This window comes from Rhipicephalus microplus, chromosome X (genome assembly GCF_043290135.1).
Source record: "Rhipicephalus microplus isolate Deutch F79 chromosome X, USDA_Rmic, whole genome shotgun sequence".
NCBI lineage: Eukaryota > Metazoa > Arthropoda > Arachnida > Ixodida > Ixodidae > Rhipicephalus > Rhipicephalus microplus.
In genome coordinates, this window is record NC_134710.1 from 438,785,181 (window position 1) to 438,798,280 (window position 13,100).

The window sequence follows — 13,100 nt, forward strand, 5'->3', positions numbered from 1 at the left end:
TGGGGGCGGTGGCGTCTGTCGACGGAATTGCGATGGGACGGCGTTTTGGCGTGGACGGGGAGGAGCGTTATGGCGCAGTGCAGCGGCGTAGCTCATAGCTTCCGGCTTGGGCAGCGGTGCGTGGGGAATTTGAAGCGATTGCCGAATTTCTTCTCGCACAATGTCGGCAATTGAATCCACTTGAGGCTGGGCCGAAGGCAACAGCTTGCGCAGCTCTTCCCGCACGATCGCTCGGATCGTTTCACGCAGGTCTCCGGAGTTACTGGCTTGAGCATCAGCGCAGTCTGCAGTCAGGCGACGATTATACTGTCTGGTGCGCATGTCCAGGGTCTTTTCGATAGTGGTCGCTTCTGCTACAAATTCTTGGACGGTTATCGGTGGGTTTCTTATCAGTCCCGCGAAGAGCTCCTGTTTGACCCCTCGCATGAGGAAACGAACTTTTTCTCCTCAGGCATGTCTGGATCAGCGTGACGGAATAGTCGGGTCATTTCTTCTGTGAAAATGGCGACATTTTCATTTGGTAGCTGAACCCGAGTCTCTAATAAAGCAGCGGCCCTCTCTTTGCGAGCGACGCTCGCGAACGTTTGAAGGAATGCGCCGCAGAAAACATCCCACGTTCGGAGCGTGGACTCCCGATTTTCAAGCCACGTCCTTGCGGTGTCTTCCAAATAGAAGAACACACGACGCAGCTTTTCGTCATGGTCCCAGTGGTTGAGGGCGGCCACACGGTCGTATGTCTCCAGCCAGGACTCCGGGTCTTCGAACGATGACCCATGGAAAATTGGTGGTTCCCTGGGTTGATGCATGACCATCGTGGGCAGGGACGCTGCGGTTGTCATTGTCGCTGCAGTCGCGGTCATGGCCTTCGTCTTCCGCGCCTTGTCTGGTAGAAGCCCGTACTCCGGTGGTAGCCCTTGCTGTCGGCGGCTTGTTCGCTGCTCCTGGCTGGTGTCGGTGTCTTCTCCGCGACGTGGGCTGGGTTCACGGCTTGACGGGGGCGTCCGGTACATGAACGAAGACACCTCTACCAGATGTCACGGGGTCGTGACGTGGCCGAAGACAGGAGACTTCGTGTTAGGATTTAACTGTTTATTTGGGCGAACCTGTGCCTGGTAAACTGAAAGTCCAATTACAGCAGCAGTCTCGCACAGATAGCAGTCTCGGACTGATAGCGGCGAACGGAGCGTCGGGCTTCGATCAACAACTGACAAGCGGCGAAGCGCGTCGGCATTTATACTCTTGCCGTCGAATGTTCTAGCGTTATCGCTGGCGGTGGCGTAGCTTCCAGAACAATCTGTACCGTTCGCACAGTGGGCGTGATCTTATCGAAATGATCTACTACAGTCCGGAACCTTCTAGAAAACTGCAGGCGCGGTTTGCGCTGAGAATCGTGCGGTGTTTTCGGACGATAACAAAACTTGGGAAATGGAACGTGGCAATATTTTCTAATACAGCAGAACAATTTTGCCTGCATTACAAGGTAAAAAAATGGAGGTGCCATTGTCCTCAAAGGCGCAGAACGTTTCTGGGGAGGGGCTAGTGTGCCAGCCTTAAAAGACGTTGCACAGTGGCACTCACATTCCCTGCCCAGTTAGCTAAGAGTGGTCGAAGCAGCTTTAAAAAAAACATCACAGATCTGGTTCATGTGCTGAAGGCTGCCCGAACCACACCGAAGTGCAGGGCAAGTAACCAAATGTGGAAGGAGGGCTGAGTGAAGAAGCTTACACAGATTTCCACTTCTTCGAACTTCAGTGTCTTTCATCACTTCTCTGACAAAGTCACATGCGAGTTTGCAAATTTTCACGATCTCCATGTTGGGATACCGAAGTTCTCCGTTATCGATTTTCTTCACTAAATCGTAGATGCTGCCACACGGTTTCGTCTCTTGCAGGAGAACCTTGCATGATTCACAGGGCAACTGCAAGTAATAAAATCAAGCCAAGTAAAATTTTCATCAAAAGTACATGCAACAAGTATGTAGGCTCCTTTTCTTACTTCGCTTAGCTAAAGAAAAATATTATCTAAATTTCGTAAGAGTGGGAATGAAACAACCTGCGGCAAAAAGAGTGGCATACACGCATATCTGGTGTCGACCCTTACAGTGGTGGCACACCGGCGGGGCGGGACCCGCATCCTGATTCGGGCCGGAACCCTGGCTCCGGACTGACCTGAGTTTTTCTTCACTCGAGGTCAGCCTGGAACCCTGCCCTTGGTTTTTAGTGGCGAAAGGGAGGACAAAAGGAGAAAAATATGAGAAAGAGGGAGAACTGCTGGTTCGCATATTATAGTTAACATTCGAAGAAGGCGAAAGTGAAGTGAACATTGTTTAAGACTGGCTGGCGCGCTAGCGACGCGTTCGAAAGAATGCAGCAAATAATGCAAAGCTTAAAAATAACGGTCCTTACCTTCTCCTCACATGCACGCGCGATGTATCTGGCCAGGTATGCTAGGGGTGCTAGTTCGAGGTCATCCGGCACAGCAAGCCAAAGATTCAATACTTCTAGCTCATAGGAAAGCCGGTTAGCACCGAGGACGACCGCAAGTGGCACGGCCGCGGTGTTGCCTTCTCGGGCTTTGAGTTTTAGAGGTGCATTTGTTTCGGAGCTATGGGGAGCGTTTCCACTCTTAGCAGTTTGGAGGATTCCAACCTGGGGAAAAAAGTGCGTAGGTTACATGGGTGTGCTCTCCAACGGGCACCAAATATACCTTTAACAGCTTTTCGGCTGTGAAGACCGCGGTTCTTGCATCAACTCTATCGTTGCCTCCGTTAAACTGTCGAAAGCAACTGAAGAGGGACTCCACGGGGTCGCTGTTCAAGGCACGGGTCGTGACTTAGCGAAAGCTGGAAAAAAGTTTGTTTGATACCTAAGTCAATACACATATACGTAACTGCGATAAAAAATATGAAGTTGAAAAAAGAAAAACCTACTTGTTGTCTAATAGATGTTGAATCAATGCCACAGTTGACCTCGTCGTCATTATCGTTGCCTCGCATGTTTCTTTCGTCATTTTCTTTTTGTTTTGCCACCAGAAAGCTGAATCTCCTCGATGTACGTGATGAAGTCTACTTCAAGCCACGAAAGACGGTCGTCGTCGATCAAGTAGAATGGTTCTTCCCTTTGACCGCGCGGCTTCACAGCGCCATTATTGTGAAGGTCATACCACTTCGACACCATTTTCATGAAGGTGATGGTGGGCAAACAGTCCTGAAATTCCGTCGCATCAGGGTGGCATTGCGGGTTTTCTTGTAGGAACTCAAGCGTTGCTATTACGACTGGGGAGAAAACTTGCGTAGCCCTTGACACTTTCATCTTTTCTAAGTTGTTCGGTTCAACGTGTGACTGTGTTAGGAACCTCACTGGCTTTACGAGTAGCTGTGACTGAATGCTGAGTAGCTTCTTCAAGTACAGTCCACCTTGAATTAGATTATCTCCGTCCATCATCTCTCTTTCCACAAGATTATTTCTGAGGTTCTTGATGAGGTGATTCGGATCAAAAGACAAAAAAAGAGGATCACTTTGTCACAATGGATGTGGCACTACATGCGCAAGCATTCCGTCCTCGGAAAGGCTCTTGAAGAGCGCAACATTTGACTGGTGATTGTCGGTAACAATCCTCGTTACACGGAAACCCACATCTCCGACTGCCTTCATGACATTCATTGTCATAGAACGAAGTTGCTCACTCCTGAGTCACCGGGTAAAGAAGTACCCAACTGTTATTACATAGGCAGTTGATAGCCCTCACAGGACGAAGCACAACAACCTGTTCGCCACTTCAGGCGTTGCACATGATTGCTGCTCAGGACCCATGTCAACGATACCGAAAACCTTATCAAGTTGGCGATCGTACATAACTTTCTGCTGTATCGCCATTTCATCGATGATTAGGGAGCAGAAGATTTCTTGTTCGACTTGTAGCGCTTGAAACTCTGCGCGGAGGCGTTCTGGTATGAGTTATGTGACGCCTATTTCGCCTGTTGAGTGCCCGATGTACTTCTGTAGTGTGGCACGACAAGGCAACTTGAACAGGCCTCTTGTTCTCACATACTCGTAACCTTTGTTGGAGCACGCTTTCCAGAGGACGCACTCCCTCAGAATTGATTCAGTGTACGCTGGCTTCTTGGAAGCGAAATTCGACTCTTGATTCTTGATAAATTCGGCGGTTTTATGGCCTTCGTCTGCGGCTCTTAGTACACTCACAAAACAGGCGATTTCTTTGTTGCTTTCGAAAGCTTGAAGCCGTTCACGAACCATATCGTGCTGGCTTTGGAGCGTCTGCAGTGACTTATTGAGGCAGGAAATTTTCCGCTGCAGGCGGTTCGTCGTTTTCTTCGCATCCTCTATCATCCGCTTAAGGTCAAGGTCTGTTTGAGACATTTTATCTGTACATGAACTGGTTTGGCACATACTATCAGCTGGCAATGAACACTCCCACGTTCCGTCCGAAGACCCGCTTGGTGCAACATGTTCTTGATCTCCGAAGAGATCAGGCTCGACATCTTCATGCCTGCTTTCATCTGGGCCATTTCGTGCACTCTTTTTCGCGCGAGCTGATGAACCACCATCTGGTACTTCTCTTCGAGGCCACTTTCTTATCCTTGGAGCCCTTGGCTTTTGCATATAGGACGGGTAATTGGGGAACACCGTCGGGATAGCAGTTGGCAGGAGCATTCGCAGTTTGGTGCCTTTCTTATTGTGATCTTCGGTGACGTGAAAGGAACAAACCGAATAGCGGTCACTGGGTACCCACCTCGTTTCTTTTCCGCCATATCCCTGCCGGGAGATGTTCGTGAGCCATGCTTGTCGTCGTTCAGCGCTCGATGGAAATTCATGGTAGCTCAAACCGGGATTTTTCTTTGCGTTCGACGTTCACAGTGGAACACAGCAGTTTTTCGCATACTAACTGGCCACTCTAACTACCTAGCTGGACTGTGAGGCAGATCGCATCAAGCTGAACACGACTACATTTGTTTGGAGCATGTAACCTCATTCCGCGGTGAGAAATTGGCGCGAAAATGCCGCGTTCACCGTAGCGCGCCCGCGCGTCTCTTCGGCGTGTCCCCTACTACTAGCGCCCCCCGCGAAACTTGCGGCCGCAACTGTCAACAACGCTCGTTCTCCCTCGCCAATGCGCGGCGGCTCCACGCAGCAGGCCGCACCCTGTGCGCTTTGATCCAGCGGCCGTGCTCGAACACAATTGTTCAATTCCTATCTGCTGAGCAACTGGAGGGCATCACAACCACAAACCACCCGGAAAGCATACCAATGAGAACGGACGAAGTATAGTGCCACTGGAGGTATGCGAAAAGTCTATGTGCATTTTGCCCACCAGTCTTCTCTTCTACAAAAAGCTCATAGTGCTTTCGGTCGTGTCGGTGTAAAGAAGAAATTACGGCTTCTACCTCCACAGTACTATAGGCCCGACATCATCATCGACTTGAGCGAGTACATACGGCAATGCAATACTTGCCAGCGCTGCAGGAAGCCGTAGATCAAACGATTTGGTTCTTTAGAGTCTTTGCCACCAACGGAACAACTATTTCATTTTCTGGCCATGCATACTAACGGAGGTTTTGGCAACTACAGCTCAACCAAAAGATTCATTCTCTTAGCCATTGGTCATGCAACCCATTATGTGTGGGCGTTCGCACACAAGAATTATACTTGCGATGCCTATATCTCTTGCCTGAAGAGTACCTTCGCTGCTAGAAAGCCTCGGAAGTTCCTTTCCGACTGTGGCACAGGATTCACTGCCGGTAAATTTAAGCAGTTCCTCAAGCACAACAATATTTATCAGCTTTTAACAATGTCACAACGCCCGCAGTTTAATGACCTAAACAAGCGCACTAATCAGACGATCGTTACTTGCCTCCGATACAAGATCAACAACAAACCGCGAGAACCGTGACCACGTCTCCTCACTGACGTTGTCGACGAGTACAATAGAACACCTCACGAAGTCACAGGCTACCCACCCTGCTTTCTTATGTATGGCACACCGGGGTATCTCTATCTTTCTTCAGGCGTGCCGAAAATCTGCAGGAAGCTCGTACAAACGCATTCCGCCATTCAGTGGCATCTCACGAGAAAAACAAGATCATATATGACAACAACTTCATTTCATTAGAACATAAGTAGGAAACTGTTCCATATGAAACACCCTGACACCCGAATTATAGCAAACTCAGCGCAATCATGGAAGGACCCTATACGATCATACGCAAGATCACGGCAGTGAACTGCGAGATCGACCACAGCGTGGCCCCACTCGGTCGCCAGACTGACATCGTTCATGTCGGGAAACTTAAACGATATCAACTGCCCCTGCATCTACTTTTCTCTCGGGGGAGGGGGAAAGCGTGTGACTAACCACACGAGAACGGTGTGGTCTAGAAGTAGAGAAGGAAGAAGACGAAGACAAACAAATAGTTCATCGCATAGCCATCGCATCTCCTGTTCATGTATATATATATATATATATATATATATATATATATATATACATATATATTGATACGCAACAGCCGGCACAGCCTGTCTGGAAGAAAGAGAAAGACGACGTTGGTGGCTGGTTGTTTATGAACTGTCGCCATCTTGTTCGCCGAGCACAGTGCCTCGTATTTAATTTATTAAATAAGTTACCAGTAACATTATTGGTGGAGGTGGACGACTCCCGTACCTCGATCGTGACGCGCAGCGGTCGCAACACCGGGGACTCTTCGGCTACTTCAACTGCCAGTGCCCCATCCCAACCGGTCTCTCGATCCGAGTCGACAACCTACGTCACCCTGCCACCCCTGCGGGATCCTGGAACTTTCTCCGCTGACGGCACCATCGACTTTGACTCCTGGCTGCACCGGTACGAGCGAGTCAGTGCTACCCACCGCTGGGATCCCACGCTCATGCTCGCCAATGTTGTGTTCTACCTCGACGGCACGCCGCGGACATGGTTCGAAACCAACGAAGCCGAAATCACAAGCTGGGATCTTTTCAAATCGAAGATCCGTGATCTTTTCGGCGATTCATCTGGTCGTCAGCTCGCTGCCAAGAAGACTCTCGCCACTCTCGCCCAGACGTCTACTGAATCGTACGTCTCATACATTCTTGACGTCTTGGCGCTTTGTAGCAAGGTCGACCAGCGCATGTCAGAAGAAGAAAAAGTTAACCATGACCTCAAAGGAATTGCTGACGATGCCTTGACCTGCTGCTTTTTAATAATGTCACGAGAATCGACACGATCCTGACAGAGTGCCGCCGTCTAGAACAGGCTAAAGCCCGCCGCGTCACCCACGGCATCACGCGCCTGCCGAACACAGCTGCTACTTCCTCTTGTGATGACTCCGTCCGCCCAGTTCCCCGATGTGACAACCTCACCCGCATCATTCGTCGTGAGGTCGAGGCAGCCCAACCAGTAGCTACTCCATTTCCAACGCCTGATCCTTCACCGACCACGATCTCACTGATACAAGCCGTCGTTCGTCAAGAATTATCGAACGTCGGCCTACACCCCATTCAACCAGTCTACTCTGCCGAGCCTTTTTATCGTCGCCCATCCGCTCCTCGATTTGGGTCCAACCACTCTCGACAGCACAATTTGTCCGAATGGCGTACACCGGACGACAAGCCCATCTGCTTCAACTGCCGACGTGTCGGTCATATTGCTCGCCACTGCCGCAATCACTGGGCTCCGCCGGCACGCTATGGGCCTCCTACCCAAGCCACTTCTGACCACCACTCGTCCTCAACATTTGATTTTGGTTCCCCTATGCCGACCACATCTTCTGATTCTGCCGCACCTCTGACGAGACCTCGCTACGCCCGCTCACCATCCCCTGCTCGCCGTCAATCTCGTTCGCCCCCACAACGCCGTCCTGCATCTCCGACCTATTCGCAGCGCCCCCGACCGGAAAACTAGGCTGTGCAGCTTCTGGAGGTGAAGCTGCATTGACGATGGCCTCTGCAAGAAATCCTCGTGTATTATTACCGACGACCCGGAATCTGTTGAACGTTACATTAGACAATGTACCTGTGCGCGCATTGATCGATACCGGCGCGCATGTGTCCATAATGAGTGCTGCTCTTCGTCGCCGCCTAAAGAAAGTTGTCACACCCGCCTTGAACCGAGCCGTTCGAGTCGCCGACGGGGGAACTGCCGCGATTATTGGCATGTGCTCTGCCCGTGTGACTATCGCCGATAGAAGCACTGCTGTTCTTTTCACCGTTATAGAAAATTGCCCTCATGAAGTAATTCTAGGCATGGATTTTCTAATCGCTCACTCGGCCCGTATAGATTGTTCAGCCGGCTGTCTTGACCTTGAAATGCCTCTACTTGCTGATCTGACCAACCCACCCCAAAGTCGCCTTTGCTGCATTGATTTCGCACGCCTTCCGCCTAACTGTGTCACACATATCGACCTCTTCTCTACACCACCTGTACCTGACGGCGATTACATGGTGGCACCAATTTATGCCGTGATGCTTACGCATGGCGTCGCTGTTCCGCACACCATTTTGACAATCGTTGGAAACCGCACATGCCTTCCTATTGTGAATTTTGCCCTCACTGCCCAAATTCTTCCACAAGGTATCTCCCTGGCCGAAATTACTGCTCTACAAGACCATACGGTTGAACCCTTCCGAGTGGATGATTGCTGCACCTCAGACAATGAACCAACTCTAACACGTTCATCGGGCGTCGACGTTGACCACATGGTACCATCAGACCTCGCTCCTGATCAAGCCGAAGCCCTTCGTCACGTCCTGGAGTCCTATAGTGACATTTTTGACTTCGCCAGCACGGCTTTAAGCCGAACGAGTGTTGTTACTCATCGCATCAATACCGGTGACGCGAGTCCCATTCACCGACGTCAATACCGTGTTTCCGCGTCCGAGCGCACAGTCATACAACAGGAAGTCGAAAAGATGCTTGCAAAGGACATAATCGAACCCTCTTGTAGCCCCTGGGCTTCTCCTGTCATCCTAATCAGAAAGAAGGATGGAACATGGCGCTTTTGTGTAGATTACAGGCATCTCAACAAAATTACGAAGAAAGATGTTTCCGTTGCCTAGAATTGACGATGCCTTAGACTGCCTTTACGGTGCTAAGTATTTTTCCACTATCGACCTTCGATCTGGCTATTGGCAGATCGCTGTGGATGAGATGGACCGTGAGAAGACCGCATTCGTCACTCCTGACGGGCTTTATCACTTCAAAGTTATGCCCTTTGGTCTCTGTAATGCGCCGGCCACATTCGAAAGAATGATGGACTCGTTGCTCCAAGGGTTTAAATGGTCAACCTGCTTATGTTATTTAGACGACGTTATCGTTTTCTCGCCCACATTCGACTCCCATCTCAAGCGTTTATCGGCGACTCTTGAAGTTTTTCGTCGAGCCGGATATCAACTGAACTCGTCGAAATGCCACTTTGCTCGTCGTCAAATAACCGTACTTGGCCACATCGTCGATGCCGCAAGAGTCCGCCCGGATCCCAAGAAAATTCGCGCCGTCACGGACTTTCCTGTTCCGAAGTCAACAAAGGACGTTCGCAGTTTTGTGGGCTTGTGCTCCTACTTTAGACGGTTTGTTAAGGACTTCGCCATCATTGCAGCCCACTCACAAACCTCCTGAAGAAGGACACCCCGTTTTTCTGGGGCGCTGATCAAGCCTCATCTTTTTCCCAGCTCACGACGCTCCTTACAACACCGCCGATTTTAGCCCATTTTGATCCATCAGCTCCAACCGAGGTTCGCACTGACGCTAGTGGGCATGGCATCGGGGCAATGCTAGTGCAACATGAACGCGGACATGACCGTGTTATAGCATATGCAAGCCGCCTACTATCTACAGCCGAGCGCAACTATTCAATCACGGAACGTGAGTGTCTCGCTCTCGTGTGGGCAGTCGCCAAGTTTCGCCCATACTTATACGGGCGTCCATTCCGGGTAGTCACCGACCATCACGCACTCTGCTGGCTGGCCTCACTCAAGGATCCCACAGGACACCTCGCTCGTTGGTCCGTACGATTACAAGAGTACACGTTCACCGTAACGTACAAAACAGGGCGGTCACACCAAGATGCTGATTGTTTATCACGCTACCCCGTGGAGGAGGCTGCCCATACTGACACCTTTCCAGACCTTCTGTCTGTGACGCAGCTACTCAACCTTGGGCACGAACAACGCCTGGATGCTTCCCTGCGAACCATCATTGGCAAACTTGAGTCAAGGCCTCGCGACGCATCTCTACAAATGTTCCTGGTAAAAGACGGCATCCTGTATCGCCGTAACCTCGAGCCATATGGCCATGACTTGCTCCCCGTCATACCAGCACATCTTCGTGCGACTATTCTCAACCAACTTCATGACGCTCCTTTGGCGGGCCACTTGGGCGTCTCTCGCACATACGACCGTGTACGTCGTCGTTTCTTTTGGCCTGGTCTTGCCCGCTCTGTTCGACGCTACGTCGCCGCTTGTGAACTCTGCCAGCGCCGCAAAAAGCCATCTTCCCTACCAGCTGGATTTCTTCAGCCAATCGACATTCCCATCGAACCTTTTTTTCGAGTTGGCCTCGACCTGCTTGGCCCATTCCCGATCTCCAGCTCAGGCAACAAATGGATCGCTGTCGCCACTGACTATGCGACACGGTACGCTATCACACGAGCACTTCCGACGAGTTGCGCAACCGATGTGGCGGACTTTCTGGTATATGATATTATTTTAGTACACGGAGCTCCACGCCAACTTCTCACTGACCGGGGCCGCACCTTCCTATCAGCTGCCGTTGATGAAATCCTGCGCGCTTGCTCTGCCAAGCACAAGTTTGCCACTTCGTACCATCCACAAACGAACGGTCTTACGGAGCGCCTCAACCGCACCATAACCGACATGCTTTCTAAATACGTAGCGGCCGACCACCGGGACTGGGACGTTCATTTGCCATTTGTGACGTTCGCATATAATTCGTCACGTCACGACACTGCCGGCTATTCACCATTCCATCTTCTATACGGCCGAGAACCCGCCCTACCATTTGACACCTTGCTGCCCTCGGTCACTGAGTATGTCAGCGAAGCCATCGCGCGAGCCGACCACGCACGCCAACTCGCCCGCAGCCGCCTGCAGGCTTCACAGGAGCGCCAAAGACAGCTCTACGATTCCCATCATCGAAACGTGCACTTTTCACCGGGTTCCCTTGTCCTCCTCTGGTCCCCCACTCGGCGTGTAGGCCTTTCTGAAAAACTGCTGTCACGCTACACTGGACCATACCGTGTCGTTCGCCAGGTGACTGACGTTACCTACGAGATCGTTCCAGCCGATTCAACGTCATCATCGTCACCTTCGAGTGACATCGTGCACATAGCTCGACTCAAGCCCTATCACCCTCCTTCTACCGCATCCGAGTCGCTCAAGCACCGAGACGGTGCTTCTACCACCGGGGGGTTATGATACGCAACAGCCGGCACAGCCTGTCTGGAAGAAAGAGAAAGACGACGTTGGTGGCTGGTTGTTTATGAACTGTCGCCATCTTGTTCGCCGAGCACAGTGCCTCGTATTTAATTTATTAAATAAGTTACCCGTAACAATATATAAATATATATATATATAAATATATATATATATATAAATATATATATATAAATATATATATATATATATATATATATATATATATATATATATATATATATATATATATATATATATATATTTCAATATTTCAGTTGTGGTGCGGGCTTCATCCCGCAAAAGCTGGACACCGGTTTAGATGTTGAATTGGAAGGTTTTCTACATTCATTTGTTGTTTTGAACTTATACACATATCCATTCGATAAGCAAGAGACGTTCAGAATGTCCATTCCACACGTGTACGTGAAGGCTGGTGCCCCACAATTAGGCAAGTTCAAAGAGTGGTCAGCATGCATTGTACCTCTGAAAAATGTTGCAATGGTTCAGTGGTCGTCACTAAAAGCACTATTTGTGGCGTACATACTTCTACACTAAAACTGCTTTGCTGAATGTTCACAAAAAGGGCTTTTAATGTGACGTTGGGGCTGCAGAATAGTTGCGTTTAATTAAGCATACAAATATTTCTCCCTAAGTGCCTGTTTTTGTCGATTATCATTCCTACAGCTTATACGCAATAAATCCAGTGCTGCATTCAAAACACACCTGCTTTGTTTCGGACAACTTCCAGAAAAGTGGTGCGAAACTGCCAACTAATCGAACCGACTTATGAAGGATACGATGTAGCGCGTAGACAGGATAACCGCTGGTCATGAAGTGTAGTTACCTGGATTCCCAAAGAAGGCAAGCGGGTTTGGGAGTGACAGTAAGCTAGGCGGGCAGCTTAGAATAAGAAGTTTACGGGTATAAAATGGCCACACCAAGCACAGGACCGAGTTGACTGGCGCAGGACCGGATAGGGCTTTGTCCAGCAGTGGACATAGTAAGGGTAATGATGATGTTGACGATGACTGAGGGTATGCTTCACTTTTTCTACAGGACGCTACAGGACGTGGGTACGCTACAAGACGTGGGTACAATCTCCGGCGGTCACCTTTTATGCACCTGTGAAATGAAAACGCTTGTCAAGGAAGCCCATCTGTAGCCGTTCATGTATGGCGTGCCTGTTTCACGTCAAATTAGTCTGTGTTTCATTTTGTTAGGACTATAATAAATACAGTGTCAGAGTTGCTTGCCAAAGAGGCGTTCACAAGGAGAAAATTGTGAACATTTTTTTTTGCATTGAAGGGACTGCCAACATTTGCAAAATTTATCTCTGGTTTCATTGAACGCTAAAGGGCTGTCAAATTTTTCTGATTGTGAGAAAGTTCAACTAATAAATTACGCATCTTTTGCCGGGAAGTGTTCCTTGAGGTGACAAAAGTTGATGACCAAATTAGCTGCAGGATGTTTGTAGCTAGGTTAGGGCACACGGATCAAACTCACGCCATGTCTTAAACATAGGTTTTATTATCAAAACATGAACAGCTCAGAGCACATATCGCAAATTTTATTCGCCAATTGTTGTAAAGCGTCGCAAATGGGGCGTTCTTGCTTCAGACCTGTGCAAACGTTTCCTCATCTGCTTGTTGGAGG